The sequence below is a fragment of the Ornithodoros turicata genome, chromosome 5, assembly GCF_037126465.1.
Source record: "Ornithodoros turicata isolate Travis chromosome 5, ASM3712646v1, whole genome shotgun sequence".
NCBI lineage: Eukaryota > Metazoa > Arthropoda > Arachnida > Ixodida > Argasidae > Ornithodoros > Ornithodoros turicata.
Window position 1 is genome coordinate 14272122 of NC_088205.1, and position 24967 is coordinate 14297088.

General features: G+C 44.7%; 1 protein-coding gene across 3 annotated transcripts in view; it reads left to right on the top strand.

Annotated features, from left to right (window-relative positions):
• The window catches only part of LOC135394082 (alpha-2C adrenergic receptor-like), a 380096-nt gene that overhangs the window by 167061 nt on the left and 188068 nt on the right, over positions 1–24967 (top strand). The gene's annotated exons all lie outside the window — the stretch shown is intronic.

Sequence of the window (24967 nt, forward strand, 5' to 3'; positions counted from 1 at the left end):
CAGGAGCGCATGGCCTTCAGCGGCTTACCTCGGCCGCAAAGCGGTTTATCTAGCCAGTAGATGGCAGCAACATTCCAAACAAGCCAGCAATGGGGCAGGGTATCGCCACTGGCGATGAAACTCCCCACTCATCATCATTTAAATAAAGTTGTTGTTACTCCAATCATCTCCATCGCCCTAAAGCACGTGGCCCTCTGACGTGGAATGAGCGCTGTCCTCCCTGCGCTCCTGACCGGCGTAGTTTCGGTTTTGGTTCCTTTGTATAGCAAAATTTGTCGATGGATATTTCAACGTAGGGGCTCGTTTTAAAATGCGCAAAAAAAAAAAAAAGAAAACAAGAATGCCTTTCAAGGAGGGCTGCATGGCCATGCATTGCGGTATCTCACTTTTGCAGGAAAGCCTCTAATTAAAGAGTCAATTAATGAATTTCAGGATATTAGTCATCTAGTAGTTCCATACTTCCCACGAAACGATGTCCGCGTGGCTGTAAACTCAACTGCAAAAACGGCATCCATGGTGCTCTCATAGCTTTTCTTATACAGGGTGTTTCAAAAAACGTGTCATTCGGACTTTATAAAAAAACGGGGCGACGGAAAAATACGGGGTAAACGGCATTTGTGTGGCAACTGAATTTGCCACCTTGAAAAAATATTTTCATTTGATTTTAATTGAAATAAATTGAATTTATTTAATTGAACTCAAAAATTTCCCAAGTGAACCTAACGTTTTTCTTACAGAATTAGAGAGCCCGTAGCGAACTTAGTCAGATCCACTAAGAAATTAGCTCGATATTGCAAATGGAACTGCCCAAAAAAAGTCCCGAAATTGAGGCCTCAAAGTTTCGGGTATTCAACGGCGCACCAAATCAGACGCAGATTCGTGGAGAGGAGGACATGCTCCTGCCCCCATGAAAGATAGAAGGTCGAAAAAACACAGGGCGGGAAAAAAGAGGCGGAATCATTTTTGTTTGCCGCTTAAACGTATGGTGGAATGTCACCTGCCTTGTTATCTGCGCGTCTTGTGCTGCACGCCGGTTTGGCGATAAACTGTTCTAGGTTCATGGGGGCAGGAGCATGTCCTGCCCTCCGCGCATTTTTCCGACAGATTTGGTGCGCTGTTGAATACCCGAAACTCTGAAGCCTCAACTTCGGGAACTTTTTTGGGCAGTTCCATTTGCAATATCGAGCGGATTTCTTGGTGGATCTGACTAAGTTCGCTACGGGCTCTCAAATTCTGTAAAAAAAACGCTAGGTTGACTTGGGAAATTTTGGAGTTCAATTAAAGAAATTCAATTTATTCTAATTAAAATCAAATGAAAATATTTTTGCAAGTTGGCAAATTCAGTTGCCACACAAGTGCCGTTTACCCCGTATTTTTCCGTCGCCCCGTTTTTTTATAACGTCCGAATGACACGTTTTTTGAAACACCCTGTATATATATATACTCATGGAACGATGCGACAGCACCAGAGGACACGCGTTTCGCCGTGTTTGCGGCTCGTCAGCTCTGGGTAGCTGCGCATCGTTAGGAATTGGCAAACCAGGGGTCGCTCACCGAGCGATATACACCTGGGAGGCTCAGGAGTGCTCAGTCACCCTCCCAGTGCACATCGCTCGCTGAGCGACCACTGGTTTGCCAATTCCGAACGATGCGCAGCTACCCAGAGCTGACGAGCCGCAAACACGGCGAAACACGAGTCCTCTGGTGCTGTCGCCTCGTTCTATGTGTACCTGTTTCTCTGCGTGCAGCCATAGAAGCCATCTTAATTTGTCATTTTTAATTTCAAATACGTCTAGTGTCATTTACTTGTTTCTTTAATGGCTTTTTTCCCTCATTATAATTCACTGGCTTGCACTGTGGCATTGAGGAGTACTCAGTCACCCTCCCAGGTGCACATCGCTCGCTGAGCGACCCCTGGTTTGCCAATTCCGAACGATGCGCAGCTACCCAGAGCTGACGAGCCGCAAACACGGAGAAACACGTGTCCTCTGGTGCTGTCGCATCGTTCCATGAGTATCTGTTTCTCTGCGTGCAGCCATAGAAGCCATCTTAATCTGTAATTTTTAATTTCAAATACGTCTAGTGTCATTTACTTGTTTCTTTAATGGCTTTCCCCCCCCCCCTCATTATAATTCACTGGCTTGCACTGTGGCATTGAGGAGTGCTCAGTCACCCTCCCAGGTGTATATCGCTCGCTGAGCGACCCCTGGTTTGCCAATTCCGAACGATGCGCAGCTACCCGGAGCTGACGAGCCGCAAACACGGCGAAACACGTGTCCTCTGGTGCTGTCGCATCGTTCCACGATTATCTGTTTCTCTGCGTGCAGCCATAGAAGCCATCTTAATCTGTAATTTTTAATTTCAAATACGTCTAGTGTCATTTACTTGTTAATGGCTTTTTCCCCCATTATATATATATATATATATATATATATATATATATATATACATACATACACGGGGTGCCCCAGCTAAATGCGAACATATTTTTTAAGATATATATATCTCACTTTTTTTCTAGATGAATTCAGTTGCAATATAGCATATGCTGAGGGGCACTCCTTAAGAGGGCACCAGGAAACTCCTAAGGCAATGTCCTAATTAGCTTTCAATAATTAACATTTTAATTATAAAAGCTACGAAGTTGTCCCAATGAGAACATCTGGTCTCTTCGGTCACCTGATACCTCGAAAAAAGTGATATATATATATTTTCAAAAAATCTGTTCGCATTTAGCTGGGACACCCTGTATATATACATACACTCCCAGCCGAAGACGACCGTTTCGTCCTGCTTGGGACTCTTCAGAGCTTCGGCTAATTTCCCTTTGTATATATATGCGTGTGTGTGTGTGCGCGCGCATATAACTTTCGCGTGGCGGTGGCTTGGTGTGGAAGGGGTGAGACGATGACCGTTTGGATGATGAGGGCACTACAGGTTTATTTACATTACTATTTACAATGGATACAAGCTATAGCAGAAATGAACTGGCTGAGACGACGGTTGAGTCCGGACTGCTTGGGACAGTCGAAGCGTCGGTCCCAAATTGTTTTTCGAAGGAGTCCTCTCCCCCTTTGCCCTTCGTGTGACATAGCTGTGGGCTGGAGATGATGAGATTTTAGGGATGGCTATCTTACATATATATATATATAATCTGTTGCTGAAACAAACAAACAAACAAACAACCAAAACAAAACAAAACAAAACACTGTATTGACCTCGCGCGCGTTTCTCCTGCGTGTAGGAAACGTATGCAGGCAAAGCACGCTTTACAGAAAACCATACTACAGCATCGGAAATATCACGTGTGAAGCAGTAACGATTTCTAATACATTCGTGCGAAGAGGAAAGAGCGACCTCGCATGCTAGGGAAACCGCTAATGCCTCTACTAACACGCTATTAAACCGTTACTAAAGAGCACCATGGGCGCTTCGGGAACGGAGAGGAAGCTAACAGTATTTGATAATTCGGTATCAGGCAGCGACGCGCGTCAGTAATGATGCAGTTGCCTTTAAGCGCTTAATATTTCACGAATGGAATCCAAGTTGTAGTCTTGATAAGCAAGCGGTTAAACCATGTCGAAAAACCGTGACTATGAATACGCGGTGTCTATGTTCTTCTGTGTACACGCATAAACGACTTTGTTGACATCACTCAGGAGCGATACGGCGCTAGTCATTTCAGCTATGTCCCCGTGTTCGACTATCTAAATCAGCGAATTATGTCGCAGTGGGTGTACTGGCAACCAGTGCACAATAAAAAATAAATCGAAGCAACTGTTTCATTTACTACGGTCATTTGCGCTTGGTACTGGACCATGCGCAGTATAATGTTTCAATAAAACCTTATTAATGAACCTCCTGTTCCCTGTACCTACTGATTAACCCTTCAACTGCTGCAGGGCAAGGGCGCAGGTGAGCTGGTACAAGGTGTCGAAAATGACAGAAACCCGAGACAGAGAGAACGAAAGACGAAACACACATGAAAAACCTTTATTAGTTTAGAACGGATTAAAAAGGTGAAATTGTGATTTACGACGTAGTCTAAAATGCTTGTGGTCTGGGAAACTACGTGCAAATGTAGTGTTAATTATGACTATCATGCACTAACAGCAAACAAAAGAAACAGAAACAGGAGAAAAAGCAGCTCGAACAACACTCCTCGCGACAACTCAGACAAAAAAGAAAAAAAAAAAGAAGAAGAAGTCTAAAGGACAAATGAATGATGAGGTCAAGATCTCAAACAAGGGCGAAAAAATCAAATTTCAAGAGAAGAACCTGATCATGGAATAGTAACAAGATTAGACTGCCTCAACAGCTGCACGAGTTCATGCATTGCAGGCACTTCGCAATGCGCACAGGCTAGCGCCCTTCTCTTATGCTGAAAGGTATATTATCTAATGAGGCCAACGACGGCATTCCAAGTCTCGACGATTGTCGTCATTATTTGGACATTCTTCAAATCTAGTGAATGCGACTTAATAGATTATACGAACCTTAACTCTAGATTCCAACACCGTTTCATAGAAGAACCACACGTTTATTCCTGCCTTTGTTATTCCCTTACTGCTCGTAGATAACCTATGTCACCTTTTCTTTGATGAACCGTCAGGCACTCGATCTTGTATTTGCATTCGGCACTTGAGGAAGATCTTCCTTGATGGCCGTCTCCAGTGTCAGAAAAAAAAAAATAAAGACCCAGAAAAAAAGGCGGCAAAGCTCGCGGTCTCCGAGTGTTTGCCGAGGAAACGGAGAACCTAACGGTCCGCACAAAATGTTTGCTCTATAGCGAGGTTTTTCCACCGGCTATTTGTAATCGCTTTGCAATAGGTCTCAGCTAGACCAACCAAATACTTATTTCTTCCTCTATGGAAGAAAACCCTCTGGTCGGTTTAGATCTTTTCTTACTTAAGGTCATTCCAGATTCCGTTCAAAGCTCGCGGGACCAAGAGCGATTCTTTTATGTGTGCGTCGGAACGAACCGGTTCATTTGAAAGTAATATGTGGGTACATTGAGAACTTCTCTCACGATTCGTGCCTTATATACGAGTCGTCGATCTCTCTATGATTTTATAAGTCAGGCTATTTTAAGCTACATTGTAGTTTTCAGGAATGGTACTCCGATACTCTGACGGGGTACTCGTTATGCTACCCGGAAATAAAAAGTTTGTGTCAGGAATTCAATGCGGGGCTCAGGGGAATGGTGTCCTTCCCTAGGGGCGGTGGGTTTGAATCCTACCACTGGCTGTGCTGCCTCCGGTTTGCACTGACTTTTCATTGCACGCTTTCAAGGCAGATATCGGCGAGGTTTCCTTTGAAGTCGTCCCAGGACGCGTACTAACCCTCCCTCTCTCCCAGTCTTTCCTGTTGTCTTTCCACATGTCCATGCGCTCAAAGCCATAGTTGTTCTGCGGTGCTTTAATTTATCGAAATTTAAAAGCAAACTTTTCCTGTGTCACTTTAGCGCTCGGCTTAGATATTTATACAGTGTACACAATGATCAAACCTTGCTGGTATTTATCCTCACTTATCCGCGTATCTTGAAGATTGTGCCTTGTCGAAGATTACGAATATGGTTGGCCAAATGATGTTTTAGGTCATTTGCTCTCCTGGATCGTGTTACAGTGAAACACTATCAAAATAATGCATGTGAATCGAATGCTAACTTTCTTTACGCTAGGCCGCGCTGTAGTAATGACTATAGTTTGTTCACACACACATATGGGTGCACTAATGCCTCGTGTTTGTAAAACTTTTTACCCCCACCCCCGATGATTGTAATACCTCTTGTGATCAAGGTATCTTAGCCAAATAAGGCATCCTTTGGGCATTCTGCTTTAGAGGGGTCCATCAACCAGTCCTGGTCTTCGGCCGCTCGCGCTCGTAGATATAGTAAATATCATATCGTTTCGGTGCCATTATAACTATTACTTCTCTTCTCACTCTTTCTCCTCTCTCCAGAACGGTCACGGACAGACCTACACGGCTGTCGACGTTCGTGGGACCTACAATGCTATCGCTCTAAAAACACCTAAATAAATAACTGGACGTACTTGTACAATTCTCTCGAGTTGCGTGGAGTCCCCGATAGTGGCTGCGCAATCTGAACTGCACTTAATAAACGCAGTTGGTCTTTTCCTCCTCGAATAAAATGAGTATAGGAAAAAGTGCAATCAGGGCGTCGTTTTCTGGCTGGAGGCGAAAGAGTGACACAAATGAAGAAATAGCGACAAGTAACCCGATTAGTACAAAACCTTAGGAGCCGCTTCAAGGCAAGGGCGACGAGTCTAGGGCCAAAGCAAAATCTATTTACTCGGCTATTCATCGGAACGGAAATTATATTACGTGCCCGCACAAAACAGCTCAGTCATAGCGGAGTAACCGTCTGCAGCGGGCGAAGCCAAAAAGAAGCCGCTCACTCTAGTTTTTCTTCTGCTTTTTTCTTCTTTCTTTCTTTCCTTTTTTTTTTTTTTGGTGTGTGTGTCCTTCTATTTTTATTATATTTTTCATTTTGTGAGGCCGGCAATAATTCCGATCCTTGCTCCGTCCGTCGCCCGACGTTACGTAAAAAAAGGTACATAACGTATAAAGTATCTGTCGAGAGATATATAAGGGGAAAAGGCAAAACGAGAATAGCTACTGACAACGGCGTTTAACAGACGCCGTAAAAAAAGCGATATTGAAGAAAAAAAACAGAAGGGATATAGTCTACAGAGGAATCGTTAGAATGTAGTTTAATAAATAAAAGTACGCTTTAAAAAAGCACGTCAAAGAGTACACGCAGTTTTCGACTGGTTGCTCGACAACGGCGTGTTGTGTGGGTGTGCGGTTGTCGATTATTGTGGTAGTGCGAACAGCATCGGTGCTGTTCAATGGTGATTGGAGAATAGGAAAGAATCACAAAAATGGTTTGGTTGCGATAACCAGAGAGTAAAACACACAAAAGGAAGGTAAATGCGGATAAAGTGACGGTATTTCCTGGCGCAATACAGTGTACCAGGTTCGCGTGCTCTATCGGCCCATGGTTTTTCCTTCTATTGAGTGACAGAGGTGGCAAGAAAAACGTGAGAAATATCGGCTAAGTAACTAAAAATAAATAGATAACAGAAGTAGAGCATGTAAACCGACACCTTCTCTGGTAAGAGACATATTTTAAGCAAGTACAGTTGCTTCACAACATTTCACGACTCATATACCCAATACTACTATTATCGACCGTTATTTATTAGCTATTATCACTACTACGTGGTTTTCTTAATCATTGGCTATTAGTATTGCTGAATAAAATAATTAACGTAAGATAGTCGCCAACACAATGCACGGTCAATTAAAATTAGCCATCTCCCCAGCCGGGCTTTGAACGCCTTTCTACTATGACGTGATAGAATCCTTCCCTGTCACCCCAAGCGGGCATGCTTACACGGGCTGACGCAAAATGGCGTAAGCAGAGTCGTGCGCTTTCCGTGTAATCGCTTCACGCTTCGAAGCTCATGCGAAGAAGCCAACCCAATGGTGCGTGAGCCGACTACACCAGCCTGGCGTATTTCGTGCTTCCTCATGAACAGCCGCTTGAGACTGAACTACGAGCAGAATATGCGGCACGCTGTGTAACGAACAACATAAGTGAAGTAATTAAGGCGCTGGATGCAGGAAATTGCGATGCGGACCAGGTTAGCGCTGGGAATCTGGAGCAACTTCCTTCACCAGTCCCCGTTTAGAAAATGTGCTTAGGGCTTGATGGTCAACAGGAAAAAGAAAAAAAAAAAGAACGATTTTTTTATATATATTACAGCAGTCACTCGGGTATTTAAGGCAGCGGCCATCGAACATTTGACATTTCGGCTAACATTGACGTTGTCCCGCTGCCACACGGGCCGATCCAGGGCTCGTTGAGCGGTTGACACGTCGCACGCTATAGTCTGAATCGTGTGCGTAAGTTCCAGTACACAAAAGCCAACTGTAAAGCAGAAAAAAAAGACGTTTGTAGAATCTGAATTGTTCATTACACGTAACTACTAATTCAATGTGCATGTTTGTACGACTGTGTGGTGCCGACACCTTGCCGGTTCACGATGTCGGGAGTATAAGAATTAATTAGCAGGTTCCACGTGCAACGACCGTAAAAACCGTTATACTGAAGGTGCAGGACTTTTCGAAATGTATGTTTCGGGCTTATTGTGTATGTGTGTTTAGCGTATACTTGTTCGCTGATCACGAGACTACCAACGCCAGTTTTCCAGGACCCTTGACAGCTCGAAGGCGTTTTGCGAACCTCAGTCGACTCAAGGACCATACGAGTCGATGGTAACTCAAAATAGCCGTGCAGCAGCGTCCGACTACAATTCAGTTCGATCAGCATTAATTTCAAGGACTATCGAAGCGCACATGTGACAGTGGTAATAAACGTGTTTTTATGCAAACATTGGCGTCTACGCGAACGTCACGCATGATCCCTCTAAGCAACATGCCGCGACGTGGCAGGCAGATCGCTTTGTCAACACATATCGAGAGGGATAAACTCTCAGAGCAGGGAGAAGAAAGCTCGGATATTGTTAACGTTGTTACCTAAAGAAGCAAGTGGTTGAAAGAACAAAATATGACCTACCACCGCTGAGTGATTATAGAAGTTCGGTGAAGATTCAAAAAGCGTGATTACACGCCACGCTCGCTGAGAATTTGTAATAAAGCTGATCTAAACTGGAGGTAAGTCTAAGCTTAGAGGGCGTACGGCATAACACACTCCAACGTGGCCATGTGCGAAAGCCACAACACCATACTACATCAACTGTTCCGTTCGCCTTGTAGCCCGATTGAAAACTGTATCGTCGACTCCAAATATGATAACATCATGATTATAAAATATCACGTCATGATTCATGAGTTTGTCTGTTCTAAACAGGAAGTTTGTGAGCATTGCACTTAATAAGTATGCAGTTGTACAACTTTCGCGCGATACATCATGAAATATGAGTTGGTCAAACGACCAAGACCCTGTCTCCAACTTGTACGGCTCCCGTATTCTACCCTTCCAACGCTCAAAGTTCCACGCGCGGTCTCATCTAAAAAAAAAAAAAAAAAAGGAGTGAGCGCGGTTGTTTCATTGAAACGTGGCAGGGATCCCCCGTGGCGACCTATTTGTCACCTCCTCCTTCCCAACATCCGTGGCATCGAGGGACATCGCGTCCAATCCACAACAAGCATACGGGGCTGTCTCTCTGAATGCCTTGGAAGGAATATCATGCCTCGAAGCAGGAGCATCCCGACTTGTAGCTCGGCTGCAAACGTGCTTCCCAGGAGAAGGGCGCGCGCTCCGAATCGATCGCGGCTGACAGCGAGCTGTTCCTGCTCCCTGCAGCCCCGTTCATCATCTGTTGCGCATGCGCAGCAAGTGTGCGTGCGCCGGTCGTTCTAGAGAATAGGAAAGCTTTCTAAATCCCTGCGGTACCGTTGCTTAAAACAGATTCGCGCCAAACTCGAGTCGATGTGGAAATACCGCTCCCTTTAAACTTTGCCGAGGTTTTCTGTTGTTTTAGACTACCGTGCGCGAGTTTGGTTTAGTTTAAAATGACATCTGTTTGATGTGTGCTGCTGTAATCTTAAGCAACTCCGTTGAATTTGTTGCGCCATGGGAGCACGTTCATTTTAAATGACGTCGGGGATTTTCGGGGCTGTGGAAAGTTAGAGCGATCAATTTGATCGAGCATTGAACGGAAGATAGTCTGGGATTGTAATTTTTGGAGCGTACTATTGTCGGGTTTATTGATGCTCGGCACGCAATTACCTCCTTTTCACGAATTATCGAAATTGGAAAAAAGAAGGATGAGAGCTCAGAACAAACGCTGTTCCGAATCTGGTCAGGCGAAAAAGAAAAAAAAAATCTAATTTTCTTTCTAACTCACCACCCACGACGTTGAGCTCAGCTACTCGAAAGAGGAAGAGTTGATTAAAGTGCAGGCGAGCGAATAGGTCGCTAAAATGCAGAGTAGCTCAATTGGTCCTAATTAAATTTTTCCGTAGCGACCGGCTGCCATGTGGGGCTCACAAATCTGCCACGCGCAATCCAAAAATACCCTCAGCAGCAATTAACACGGTTTCTGCAATGAGGAGAATTTTGCGTGCGAATGTGCAATAAAGTGAGAAAATACAAAAAAAAAAAAAGAAAAGAAAAGTGGAGTTCAGTTCCCTTTCGAGTGGCACGCATACAGTGTTCGGTAAGTTCCCGATAAGCAACCTCGAATGTTTTCTTCTTTTTTTTTTCCCCGCGATACAATCAGCCGAAGATTTTTGTTACGAACGGATCGTTGCTTTCTCCGGTACTTGTGGCTTTCTCAAAATGTAAATGACTAGATGAATGGGTGACGAAAAGGGTGCGTTCATCTTACTTAACGTTTTAACCCACTATTCCACCTACCCTTAATTTTCCAATTCCCTTTACTTTCCCCAACACACCGAACCACTGAGGTCACTTTTAAAACTCATTGCTTGTGCCTGCAGGTGCAACATCGCATCGTGTGCTCCAAATTTTCCGCACATTCCCTCCCTCGGTTGGATTTAGCATATCCTATTTTCATGTGACTAATCTAGAAATTTAAATTTAAAAGCACCCTCAACTACCGCCAAAAACATTCGCCACTACCTGCGTTTTGCGAATTTTTTCGCTCCTAACCCTAACTCCCCCCCCCCCCACCGTCATGTTCGTACGAAGCAGCTGATGATGCTTCTCATTCGCTTTCTTTCTTTCCACATCCTGTGCGCTCAAAATTTAGTAACCTTGGCGCACCGCACAGGAATGCACGCACTCCACTTCGTTTTCGTCGTTATTCGTTGTTTTTGTTCTCCAGTTATGGGGGGGGGGGGGGGGGAAGCGTCGCGTGGCATGCCTTTTTTGCAGACAAGTAGCGCGGTCAATAAAATTCTTGCAAAGAAATTTTCCACGAGCAGAACTATGCGAATTTCCGCTCTAACCTTTCGAATACTTCCTGTTTCCTCGTCGGGGTACAGAAGCTAATAATAATAATCACCGTCAACCCTGCTTCAGCGTTGCTAATAAAACGATATTGCCATCATCGTGAGCATACCGTGTATTAACCGTGTATTCACAAGAGCGACATTCCCCGCAGAAGCGGAAGACGCGAAATGCGTCATAGCATTCTGAACGCGAGCGCTGAACGTCCAGTCTTCACAAACACTGCTAACCGTGGGGTATATCCTGCAACACAGTCACAGGATATGCTCTAGCGGACGACAGGAAAGGCGCTGACGGTGTCGTCTGCGAAGTGTCGTCTGCTAAATGCGCAGTACGCCACTCCCGATATTCCGCACCGTGTGAATGTTCACATAACACGGGACGGAACTTCTGCTTTTTTTTTTAACTAGAATCTTTCGTGAGGACGTCGCTCGTGTGAATACACAGTAACTGATGGCATACGGCCAAACGTAACACCGAGATTTTGTTACTTCGCCGACTACCTGATAGTAGTGTGGTTTAATAGGTCATAACATGATATGCCAATTATTTATTATTATCTGAGTCCATTGAAGTGCCTGACACCATACTGCTGATATCTGATTGACTGACAGCGATACGGGATCGGGAATCGGGATACGTTTACTATTTCCTATAAATCCTGTTAATCGGTCGAAAGTACACCGATACGATACGATAGAAGAGTCTTTTACATCTGAGTTCAACAATGTGATGCCAGCCAGTTTAAAGAAATGGTGCTATTTGGCTTATCTCGTTTTCGGAACGGTTATCGTGAACATCTCTCCATCTACTAGAACTCTCTAATAAGAAGTTTTAGTAGAACGGTGTTGGCCATAAGGGTTTTGAAAACACGATAAACCAATCGGGATCTTCCTTCGAAGCGGCGACATCACATTGCTGAAGTTCGATTTGATAGCTTCCTTTATCGCATATAGTTTTCGTAGACTGCGTCCGGTCCACTAAACCACCCTATAAAGCAAAGTGTCTGACGTCAGATTGCTGTAAGTTTGGATTTGACAGCTTCCTCTATTCTACGGTGTTCCGTATAGAGTGCTTCCGACATAGTAAAAGTCGTCATTACTCGCCAAGTTCCTCCTAGAGGCTTCTTCTTCTGCGTTCTTCGTCTTCTTTTTTTCGAACTCACTTGGACCGACGGACGAGTGCTCTGGGCAAACGGTGGCGGGAGCGTGCACTGGTCGGCCGACGTGCAATTCAATCTCCTTCAGTGCTTGCTTCTTTCCGACCACATTCCCATCTATTACCTATTCACCCCAGCAGACGGAGAGGCCATCTATCACCTCTTCCCAACTACCTTCGACCGCACTACTTTTCCTTCCTTCGGCCCTCCCACAGAGTTTAACTAATCTCTGCAGGAGTTTGCTTGCTCATGAATATACATACACGTGTTGACTCCCCTGGTTCTAAACTGTCCTTACGGGCAAAGCGGAAAATAAGAAAGGCGTTGTCAACGCGAATGCAGGTTAGTTGGTCGGTTGGTCGGCTGTGATTCTCCACACAAAAACAAAACAAAAAAAAGAAAAGAGACAGAGAGAGAGAGAGAGGAAATATAAAAATAAATGGCCGGAACTCTATTTGCATGTCGCCGGTGACGTAAATGAACCTGCTTCCGACTTAAGCTTAATTGAAAAGGGGTTTGCGTCTACTGTGTACAGGCTCTGATGAAGGAGGTTCTTCTTTCTCGAAATTTCTTTTTCGTTTCTTTCAGATGCGCAGCCTCTTGGTTATTGCACTGTGCACCCTGTTTAGCATAGCTTTGTAGATGCCAAACAGGTTCCCAGCGGAGAAGCCTTTTTGCTGTGGTGAAGCCTTCGAACCTTGCATGTTTTCACAGCGCTCCTCACGGCGTTGAAAGAAGTGATACGAAAGCCGCTTTACTAACTGATAGAAATATGTTAGACAGAGTCTGCTCCCGTTGGATTGTCTTACGGCTTCGTCAGGCCGCAACCCCCCTCCACCTTGCTTTCCTGCAGAAGGCCTCCAGGTATATGCCAGGGAGGTCTCCCAGTGATTAAGACACGTACGGGCACAGCTTTCGTTGTGTTCGTTGTCACATATTTGTTTCGCGTAGCTACGCTTCCCGAATCCGACAGCGCCTACGGGTCGCCCAGCTGAACAGCCGAGAGCGCAGCAGAATTTGTCCCCATTGCGTAACACAAGCCACACATTTCCCTGTCGCATGCCAAGACGTGCACCTATCCCTCTTGAACTTTGCGAGTGCTATTATTTTCGGTCAGGATTTCAAAGTCCAATTGAAATTAACAGCGATACTGCGCAGTGTTGAACTATGTAGCCTACACTGGCGATTGTCACGTGGTACAAGGTGCGGTTTTTACGGAAGTCTCTATTGACCAAAAAGGTTCGTCTGCAGCTTTTGCGATGGACATCATATGCAGGTGCAAACGCTGAACAATACGCTGAAATGTACGCTATCTTGATTGCTGTGAAGAGGACGGCGACAATCAGCATTCGCCATCGGGTCCTCCCTAGGGACTCAAAATCAGCGCTGTGGAATCAGCTCAAAACCAGTTGCCAATGTGGGTGTTAGTGGTACCAGTGATGTTGTATATTCCGCGTGCACTTGGCTGGAATGTATACTCCATCATCATCTCTTCCTTTGATACAATGTCGAGTCCTCGCGCGAATCCTGTCTATAGCCCTAGTGCTCGAGAGACATGATGAGGATAGATGTAGCGTTTATATAGGCATTTCTGCGACATCCGCCTTCAAACGCCTCTGGAGTTTACGACGCATCCTTATGGCAGTGTGAACATTTCTAGCGAGAGCGCATTTTTTTGAGGAGTGCACTATGTGGATCGTCGGCCATTGCGAGATACCTGGGATATTCGTCTAATCCAGAGTCTGCATGTTCTCGCTCTCTCTCTCTCTCTCTCTGGCACTGATCTAATTAGCTACATCATACATAGGGTTCCGCGTTTTAAGCGCCCGCCGAATTTTCTTGCTGATTGAATTTTTTTCTTTTTATTTTCCTTCAAATTCGGCATATTCCGAAAGACTCCGAATTACACTCTTGCATATGGTACAACATGCCGAAAATGCATGATTGCATTTTTTTCTCTGTGGTGTCACATTTTCACCTCGTTTCTAGGTGGAATGTGGGGAATACCGGCCTCCAGAGTCGTTAGCCTCTAGTTCAGGCAAAACTCTTCCTCTCTAACACTTCGACCAGTGGGTCAACAGAGTTCAAGTAATAGCTGAGCCCTCCAACGAAAGAAAAGAAAATTCTTCGCGTTCTCAATGTCCCACTGCTGAGCTGCATTCCTTGTATGAGTCATTTTCGCTGCCGACTTCTCGGCGCAAACGTTTTAAAATGCCGAAAATATCCGAATTTGACAAACCATATAAATGCCGAAAAACTCATATCGAGTCTCCCCAGGGATAAATGCTGAAAACGCGAAACCATATTATACACCATCGCCAATCGTGATCTTTTTCCAACTATAGGTATCAAGCCTATATCGCCCTTGGCAGCACTTATGATCAGAACTGATAATCCATATCTAAAGCGTATGCGGGTCAGGTACTCGGAAGCACTTGTACCTGCCACTTATGGCTAGAAGTTGACCCATATAAAGCTCTCGAAATATTTAATATCCGTAGCATTTAAATAGAAAGATAGAGAACACAGCTTAACCTAACAAAGATATGCGGCATGCACGCGAACATGTTATTAAAATCTGCAGAGCCTCTATTATTAGGCAGTTCCCCTTCATGCGTTGTTTAAAGATGCCCGTCCGATGTGTCCGTTGTTATTTATCGCTTTGCCTTACATCTGCCAGTTTTCAATTGACGGCTTTCTTATCTCTAAGTGGCACAAGTAGAACTGGGTTATGTTTACACGTCAATAAAACGGAGAGCACGATTTTTGTTACGATTTTGCGTTGTGTGACCCATCGTATAGCCGCTACTCATGCTGAAGTCAATAGGACTGGGTGTAGCCAGTCCCTTGTGCCATATTGATTACATAGTATTATTCCTTTTTCATGACCGCTACCTTGTTGCTGAATCAAACATTGAATGACGACAGAAGTACATTCAGTGCTGTGAAGGACGAAACACGCGGAAGTACCGACAGCATGGCGTCTGCAACAAAACAACCTTCGTTACCTGACCCGGTCATTACAGATGCGAAACTTTCTTTCCTGTCACTCCTGTTTCCCCGCACGGCTGTAGTGTATCAAGGTGAAGTAAACATTACAATAATTATTGTAACGTAAACTTAGTCACATTTCCCTAACCCTTCTCATCCTAATCTAGGCGAGCGGCATTAATTAATTCTGTCAAATTACATTTAGTCTAATAACAAGTGCATCCTATAGCTTGCCGTAGATACGACGTTTCGGTCACATATAAGTAGTAATAATAGATCAAACTTCTCCCTCTTTCAATGTTGGATACTGTCGAAGAAAGCAAGACAAATGGAATTTGTGCTCCGGCTGTCAAAACAGATTGGCGAAATTGGTACGTACAACACAGAAGCCTCCACACCGTTCAACGTAGCATAAAGGAAACGCAAAACTATCTTGTACTACCCTCGTAAATCACTTTGTATACTTCCGTCACTTTTATGTATGTGTTACAAAACATTCCAAAACGCGTCTGCGAATGGTGATGCAATTGATACGACGCAATGCCCCTCCGGGACGCATTCCTCCTGACATATATCTCCAAAAAACCCAACACGAACAATGAAAAGATAATATTTATGCCTGCTTTTCATCTAGCCTAATCTGTAACACGCATGTTCCGGTGGTGCAATACCTTCCAGACAGAGAGAGGGAGACGAACAGGTTTTTCACTTAGCAAATCAGAGCGAAGGAATTAAATGATTGGGAACGGAACACCGTTTCGGACGTCGCTAGCAGGAGAGGAATAAAAGAAGAGCGGGAGGAATTTTTAATCAAACTAACCCGCGCTGCGACTCTGTCATGAAAGAAGGGAGCAGGAACAGAAAATGAAACCCATGTTGGTAGGGATTACGAGAGCGGAGTGGAGGCCGTTTGTCATCTTCCAAATTCATTACTGGGAAGGGAGGAAGTCTTCCGTAGCTTTGTTTCGGGTTGTGTGCGAGAAAGAGAGAGAGAGACAGAGAGTTATAACGCTGCTTCGATGTGACAGCCGAGCTGACATTACAACGCCACGCACGCGTTTATTACGGGATTGCTTTGGACAGAAAGCCCTTCAGTCATATTGGGTGACTGATCGGGTACACCACAAGTGACGGAATTTAACGGGCGCGCTCGAAGCACTGATATGGGCCTGCGGAGGGAAGTGTGAAATGTAATCTACTAAGCGGGCGCATTCCATTTGACATCATCCGAATGAATCTTTATTGCTGTTCTCAACGTCATGCTTTGATGTGAAGTTGGAAACAGACCAAAAGCCAGCAGACGTAATATTGTACTTAGAATACACCCACTGGATGTCACGTAACATGATTACAAAACAGTACAACAGTTTGGGGTAGTAAATGTAACTAGTTACAGTTACTAGCTGCTTTTCTGCAAAAGTAATTCGTACAAAAGCCAGCAGACGTAATATTGTACTTAGAATACACCCACTGGATGTCACGTAACATGATTACAAAACAGTACAACAGTTTGGGGTAGTAAATGTAACTAGTTACAGTTACTAGCTGCTTTTCTGCAAAAGTAATTCGTATCTGTAGCCAGTTACCACTTTTAGCTATAGTAACTAAACGTAACTGTACTGTAAGTTACTCAGGTATCGCGATATTTTCCATGCGTCATTTCCCCAAACGTTGTTTTGTCGTCGGGGATCGGGGCCGAAACAGAACCCGGACCGAAAGCCGAAAAAAAAAAACTTTATTTCGTTGAACCGGAACTGTACCGAAATAAATTTAGGCGGTTACCGCTTCGCGAAATGTGATTCGAAACCGCTTCGCGGTTCAGACGTAATGTGCGTTGCGACAGGTCGGACCAAAGATTTACACAGCGGTCCCAAGTTTATTTTCATTTTGGGCTGTGCAAATAGCGGCCTGTCCCTGAGCAGCATGTAACAGGGTGTTTACGATGAGTGAACATAGAGGCCCATATAAAGCACTCGAAATATTTAACATCCGTAGCATTTAAATAAAAGGTCGAGAAAACAACGTAGCCTAACAAAGGTATGCGGCATGCACGCGAACATGTTATTAAAATCTGCAGAGTCTCTATTATTAGGTAGTTCCCCTTCGTGCGTTGTTTAAAAATGCCCGCCTGATGTACCCTGTGTTATTTATTGCTGTGCCAGTCGCCATCGGCCAGTTTTCACTTGACGGATTTCTTATGTATGAGTGGCACACGTCAGTAAAATGAAGAGAGCATGATACTTTAACGTGATTATTAACTCTGTACATTTTAAGAAGAGCAACTGTAACTCAATTTGCTATTTTGAGATGCTGACTGTAACTGTAACTTCGTTACTTTTTTTTTAGTAGCTTACCCACGACTGCAGTGCAATGTGTGACGTTCCGACGCATATACGGGCGACATCATCACATATGAAACGGAACGCTGTGTGAGCCCTACTTTAGATATGGATAACGCTTTTGTACCATCCGGCATTTGTAACTCTACCCTGACATGTACGTTAAGAACACGTATCTAGGATGTCTACTGAGTGTGAAAAGAGCCCCACTTCCGACAATATTGTGTGTATTACGTACGTCCATTGCTTATCGAAGTCTACACGTACTATCCTGAAACCTCTTGGCATTTGTGCAGCATTTACACACAGACGGACGTTATATCAGGTCCTGTATCACACCAAGGACCATGTACCCTCAGTATGGAGTCGTTTACAAGCTACACTGTGAACAGCGTGATACATGCTCGTGGGAAAAACGGTAAGGAAAAAAGGCCACAAGATTCAAAAAGCACAAGCTGCAAACCGCGATATCTCGCCCAGAACATCGTCGCACAGAACTGGTTTATCATGCGTTGAAAAGGGGACTTTCTGGAAAATGCGACATTCACAGTTCGAGGACCACGACACGTGGACACACGTGGGGGTTAGGAAAATTCCTTGAATCCTTGAACGAACTTTCCGAGGATAGTGCTTGCAACAGCCACAAGGGGCCTCTTTCCAAATGTTACAAAAGCGTCATCTGTATTTAAAGTAGGGCTCACACAGCGTTCCGTCTCATATCTTACGATGACTGGCTCCGTTTCATATCTTATCATGTTATATGAAGCCATTCTTCATATGTATATCAGTACGCAAGGATTACATGTAGCTGTGTAGTCACAGTTGCTTCGCGGCGCTAACACTGAAGTAAAAAAAAACAAAAAACATGTAGCTGTACCAATGGCATTGCCGAGTCGATCAGAGCATTCGCTCATTGGTTGTAGCTCAGAGGTCACGCTGGAGAGTGGGATATTGTGGGTTCGAATCCATCCACCGGCTGTGATTTCTGAGGTTTTCCCTGGATTTTCTGGCTGACCTTCCAGATGGATTTTGGCAAAATTCCCCCTGAAGTCGGTCCAGGACGCGTACTAACCCCTTGCCTCATACTCCTTTCTGCTCTCTTCTCACTATCTGTACGCCGCTCATAGCCGTAGTTTCTTCGCGGTGCTAAATTTGGATCAAAGCAAAAAAAATGTCACGCGCTTTCTATGGATTACCATAATTTTTGAAAACTACTACAAATGACAACATTAGTGAATATGAAATGTTTTTACTTCACTATGTGATTAAATAGGGAATATTACCTGTAGGCGTACGCAAAGAAATAGGGTGCTCACACTGCGCACACGCTATACGCAAATACACTTCCGGCGCATGCGGAGTGTGCACCTGCTATTTCCTTGCAACGCGAAGCTATTACGTACGCAGTACTAAACCTATCTATTAACTATGCGCGTGTAGAGACCAGTCAGCGTTATTCAAAGGCAAGTTACTCAAGCTTTCTTATTTATTCATCCTGAACGCATTCACGCTTAATAAGGAAGCCAGTTCGTAAAAAAACATGTTCAGTTGCTCTGCGTAGGTCATCCTCGAAAATTGCAGATTAGTAAGTTATTCGCTGTAGCACAAACATCGCGCATACAACAATCAAAAAGTAATGTAATAGTGATAATAAAAAACTGCGCTTTTTCTACTCCCATTCCTTGTCGTTCATTTTCCTCGCGTTCTTCACGCGGGATCGAGAAAGAGTAACCCAGCCAGAAATGCTAATCTCGATTCGGCTGTCACTGCTCGCTTGGGTTCCAATCTCAACTTGTAACGCTGGCTAAAGTCGCTAATGACTTTTTAATCGCAGTCTTCCTCGCCACTTAGGAGTGAAACTGAGCGCCAAGAAACTTCAATTCGCGAGGGTCAACTAGGCACGGAGTTTTAATGTAACACTCCCTGTCGTACTCACTTAGGTTACACAATTTTATGCTCGTGATACAGACGAGTTGCGTGTCAGTCCATGATAAAGAAGAAGCACTTCTTTTTTTCTCGTGTGGCAGTGAAGATATTGATGCCCTTTTGATGTTTGAAAAGTCCAGTGTGAATACTATATTGGTAGGCGTCCTACTATAGATATAATTATTAAAATAAGAAATGGAGCTGGGATACCTAACAGTATGCAGCAGGTGAAGATCGTTGGGTACACTGTGGTAGAAGTTTTTGTTACTCAAGCTTCTCCGCAGTCAGCAGGCCTTACGTGGCCAACGTTTTGTCACGTGATTTTCTAGTATCGCAGTTTTCAGCTTTGCCCAAGTAAGGTCAGCTGACGAGTCACAATGATAGTTTAGACGGCTGTCTAGGTGGTTCCTGTGGTGTCGTTTGTGCAGAAAACGCTTAATGGTTGATCACCAAACTTCCTCGGAATCAGCCGCGACCACTTCCGTGGAGCCGTTAATTTATCGCATCATTAGATAATTTCTTTGTTTCTGAACATATTCTTTGTTTCCTCATATGATAGTTTTGTTTCTATCTTTTTCATTTAAGAATACGTTGTGTTGTCCATTTAATTAGGTTGATTTAGATTATTATTTTTATTCCGTGTTCGCGCCGCGAAGATTAAGTTAATTGATTGATTGATTGATTGATTATGCGTTTAATGGCACAAAGGCAACAAAGGCCATAGAGCGCCAAAACCATGGTGAGTGTGTCGGAGATGATTATGGGAAAGATGATGTGAGAGAGAGTGTGAAGATTAAGTTAGAATACCACTGTTAACCAATCAGTCCTAGCCACTTTTTCGGTTTTTATTTTTGTTAATAGCCATAATTTCTACAATAAGAGTACTGATAGTGGATAGCGCATGTTACACAACCCTTGGTTGTAACTACTATGGATTCCCCCACTCACCTTTACGATCCTCTCGATGTTCTTCCGTACCGTCGATTATTTTTTGGCCCAGCCTTCCTCTTGATTACGTGGAAGGAGTGGCTAAGATTTATCATCACACTCTGCGTGGACGATGCATTGATGATGCGTTCGGTTAAAAATAGAAGAGTACGCTAATTGGATCACAGAAGGTAAAGCTAGTACCACTATCTAACCTCTCGATTGTATTATTAGCTTCTTCTTCTTCTTTTTTTTTTCTGTGAATCAATTAACACAGTTTCTTATGACCGAACGCTCATTGATGCACTCTTCACGCAGGGTGTGACCGTGAGTCTCAATCACTTTCTTTCATGTAATCAAGAGGAGGACCTGGCCAGTGGATGACTATCGTCATGATGTGTGCGTCGTTAGGCGCTTTTCTGCTCTCTCTGGCGTAACGCTTCCTCACATTTGCTCGGATCAGTCGCGTTCTCTGGTAACTTAGCTAAGCTGCTAATCGATAACTAACGACATATTAATGGGGTACACCCCTAGTAGGCTTGCGCCGCTTGTACGCTACTCAAGACGGGTATTGCGTCCTATACGAGCTTATTAGCGCCCTGGCCGTAGTGTTAGCACATGTTCTTGCGAGTCGGAATCGGACTTGAAGCTCCGGAGCCGTGGAGCTCTGGGGTTTTCTCCGGAAGCGATGTGTCCCTCGCACCACAGCGGATAAAAACGAAAAACAGATGCACAGTATAGTTCGGCAAAGTTAAGCTTTGATTTTTAAGAGACCTATATCGTTTTTACGCCTATGTGTCCCATAGGCAAAACGTCCCATGGGGGACTTTTTCCCATGACTCTTTACAGTCAATCAACCCTTACCGTTTGTAGTGGGTCGCTTTTCTTCATAGTGCACTGGCGTTGTGGAATTTGTCGTGGATACGGGAATCGTGATAAATAACCCACTCTGATACTAACCTATGAGTGATTCTCTTAAAGTAGCACTTAGCACTGCAAATCAAGTACGGAAATCCTTGCCAGTACCACTGGTAGAGTCGGCCACAGTAATGCGCCGTGGAACGCCCCGGCGATGGCGATGGTGGTGCTGATGCTGATCGATAACATGAGGAACTCGGCACTAGTCAGTACATAGAAGAGAGAACACGTTTTTCCTCTCTCTTTCTCTCTTTCTCATTTCCTGCTATTCAGTCTACGAGGTCTAACGTTCTGGAAATTCTGAAATGTTCATCTTAGAAGATGCATCTCGGCCTCCCCTGTGGATTCAGCGTCTCTATCGATCCACAAACAGCCAGGTTCGATTCGTTTCGCGCATTACTTTAATGCTTAACGGCTGCCATCTCGTTCTATTTATGATCCATTACATGTTGCTTTCATTCATATTACGCAATAGCATTATTTCCGCACGCGTCCTACACTCTTCCACACCTCTCGGACATTCCCACCAACACGATCGGGATCGCCATCGCCACTCCGATCATCGTCATCTCTCATCATCGCCATCACTCATATTAGACCCCCTAGCTACGGGATAGCTTTCCACTCCTAGAGTGGAAAACCTCCCCACTTCACCGTCAAAATATAATTGTTGTTGTTGGTGTTTTACGCCTATTCCCGACCCGTGTTTTAAAATTCCATTTATCTCTTCCTAACACTCTGCAATAATAATCGAGCGAAACAAGTAAATAAAACATGACCCTTTCTGCTTCATAATGCACTTTCTCGTAGCGCAGCCCTAGTTTATGCATCAAATCTGACAAAAGAAAAGTCCGTAAGCTTTTCGTTGGCGCCGCTAAGGTTTCGGCAAAAATCCAGCAGTGGCACTGTGTCGAGCTGTAACCACAGCGAGCACGCACGGCGTGACAGTGGATATGTATTGGTAGGCACATTGGTTTCTCCGGTCACGTAATCATATTCGCTTCCCATTCTAGGCTTACCCATACGCGTGCTTTCTCAATGGAAGCCGTAACTCACTGCTTTGTCCTCGGCTTATTCTCAACGGGAGCTCTGCAAAGTGTACGCGTGCATTACCGCATATTTGCATTGCAGAAACCTCTGTGACCGTTTTTAATTGGGCGGAAGTCACCTTTGTGTTGTTCGCATTAGTTTGCTCATTCAAGCCGTTCGTAGAATCCTTCAATCTACAACGCGGATTGCTCGCATTTGTTCTTTCTCTCTCTCTTTAGCGTTTGTATTCCTTTTCTGTAACTACCATGACCACTGTTTTGTTCTCGGTATTCGCAAGTGATCAGAGAGCCCGTCACGTATATACAGGGTGTCCCAGCTAAATGCGAACATATTTTTGAAATATATATATCACTTTTTCCGAGATAAAATCAATTGCAATATAGCATATGCTGGAGGGCACTCCTTAGGAGGGCATTAGCAAACTCCTAAGGCAATGTCTTAATTAACTTTCAATAATTAACATTTTAATTATAAAAGCTACGAAGTTGTCCCAATGAGAACATCTGGTACCTTTGGTCACCTCGAAGCAACGGCGGTTATGGGGCGAGTGCAGATGGCGAAAGACTATGCAAGAAAGAAGAGGAGGAAGCATCCTAGAGGTATCCGAGAGTAGCATGGGGCAAGAGTCGTATGAATAACGGATGCGTTCTAGCTTCTTTGAACCCTCGTAAGGGTCACGTTACCGAGAAAGGTTTGCACACAGCGCTTTGCGGTTAATTTTTCTTTTCACACATTCATACACACACACGAGTATTCCAAAACTCTTCCTTTAAACAGCTATGAAGAGAACACCGCAAGGAAACGGAAAGCTAGAGGTGATGTGAAAAATTTTTCAAGTTGGTGAATGTGTACCATGATAAAAACGGCGCTAAAAAACACAGGACGAAGATTGTAGCGCCTGTCCTGTATAGATATTTGTCCTGTGTTTTTTTAGCGCTGTTTTCGTCGTGTTAGGCTAGAGGTGACGTCACGTCGTTTGGCTTCATGGGAGAGGCAGACGTTACCCACCAGACAGAAAACCTCTACGAAGCCGGACGTATCCAACGTTACGCCGAATATTGCTGCCAGTATCCTCCCCGGTACAACTGACGACAACGGAACTAACAAGTTCTTCGATTCCGGTTTCAACCTACAGCCGTACCGATCTGGCTAGTTGGTCTCTCAGAAATCACTTCTTCCTTCTTTCCTCCTTTCTTTAATGCTATACAGTCTTCCCGGGGTGTGATTCATACGTAAATGTCAGACTCTACGACACTGTCCTCTATTGCGTGTCCTCTGTGCATTGTAGAGCTTCCTAGCGAACAGACTATCCATGTGTAAGTCGTCTGTGCAGCAACGATACATAACAATGGGTGTACGCGTTCAGCTTTTGTGCCTAGCTAAGAACGCCACCGCTTGATTGTTCCCCGCTGCGTTGTCTTCATTGTTCTTTCGGACATTTCAACTGCGCTCCTGCTCCTGTTGTAAATATTGTATGAAGCCGCTGCTTTAGCGTTTGTCATGCACTTGGACCGTATAATTAGCCTGAAACTCCGGTGGAAAACGTCATGGAGGCGCCGTCGCCTAATTGTCTACGCAGTCTCGAAGGCTTAATTGCGTTCTGCTTCAATATTGTGCCCTACCTACTGTTCTACAGAAGTGCCGTTCCTGCAGCACTGCAAGCTGTGAAGGAAATAACGGACTTGAGCAGTATTTCAATGAAACCTCATCCCTTGCAGACAAAAGAACATACGTAAGTGTGCTTTTGGTGGTGGTGATGGTGAAAGAGCTTGCCGTTGGTGGCCTCACAGAGGCGGGCAATGTCGCGACTAACGCTCTGGGGCGAATGTGCATCCTGGGCCGACTTCTAAGGGAACTGTGCCAACGCATGTCTGAGAGCGTCTGAGGAAAACCCAGGAACACCCCAAACAGCACAGCCGGCACCGGGATTCGAACCCGGGTACCTCCCAGTCTCGACGTGACATGGCAAGCACGCCATCTCACGTCGAGACGGACTTTGAATATGCCAGTGGAAGTGAAGAGAGCGCAACTACATACCCACCAGTCACAATCACAGGTTTATCGGCCGTATCCACGGAAACGAGTCACCTTCAACCGTATAAGCAGCCATTCATAGTCGCGGGCTTTCTGCGTTTGAAATCGTGTGCGACGATTCGCTGACGCAGGCGACACAGGCCTCTTAATGCGACGACGGCAAACGTGCTGGCCATGGCAAGCGTGCTGGACGGTGAGCGTGCTGGCCATGTCACGTCGAGACTGGGAGGTACCCGGGTTCGAATACTGGATCCGGCTGTTCTGTCTGGGCTTTTTCCTGGGTTTTCCTCGGATGCTTTCAGATATATGTCGGCACAGTTCCCTTAGAAGTCGGCCCAGGACGCACTTTTCCCCAGGGCGTCAGTCGTGACGTTGCACACCTCTGTGAGGCCAACCACCACCACCAGTTTCACCAAAACCACCACTGTGACGATGTAGCTAGGGACAGTGATATGTTGGGCGACATGCATGTGCATGCATACCTGCTTTGGTGTGCAAAACACATATTTCGGAAACCATGAAGAAGATTTGTTTATAACACGTGTAGGCACATATTCGTGGCACTTTTTTCGCTTTTTGTTTCCTCTGTGACGGAAGCCCAGATGAAGCAATTTCATGAAACTTGGCGTGAATTGCACGTACGTTTTACATTATACA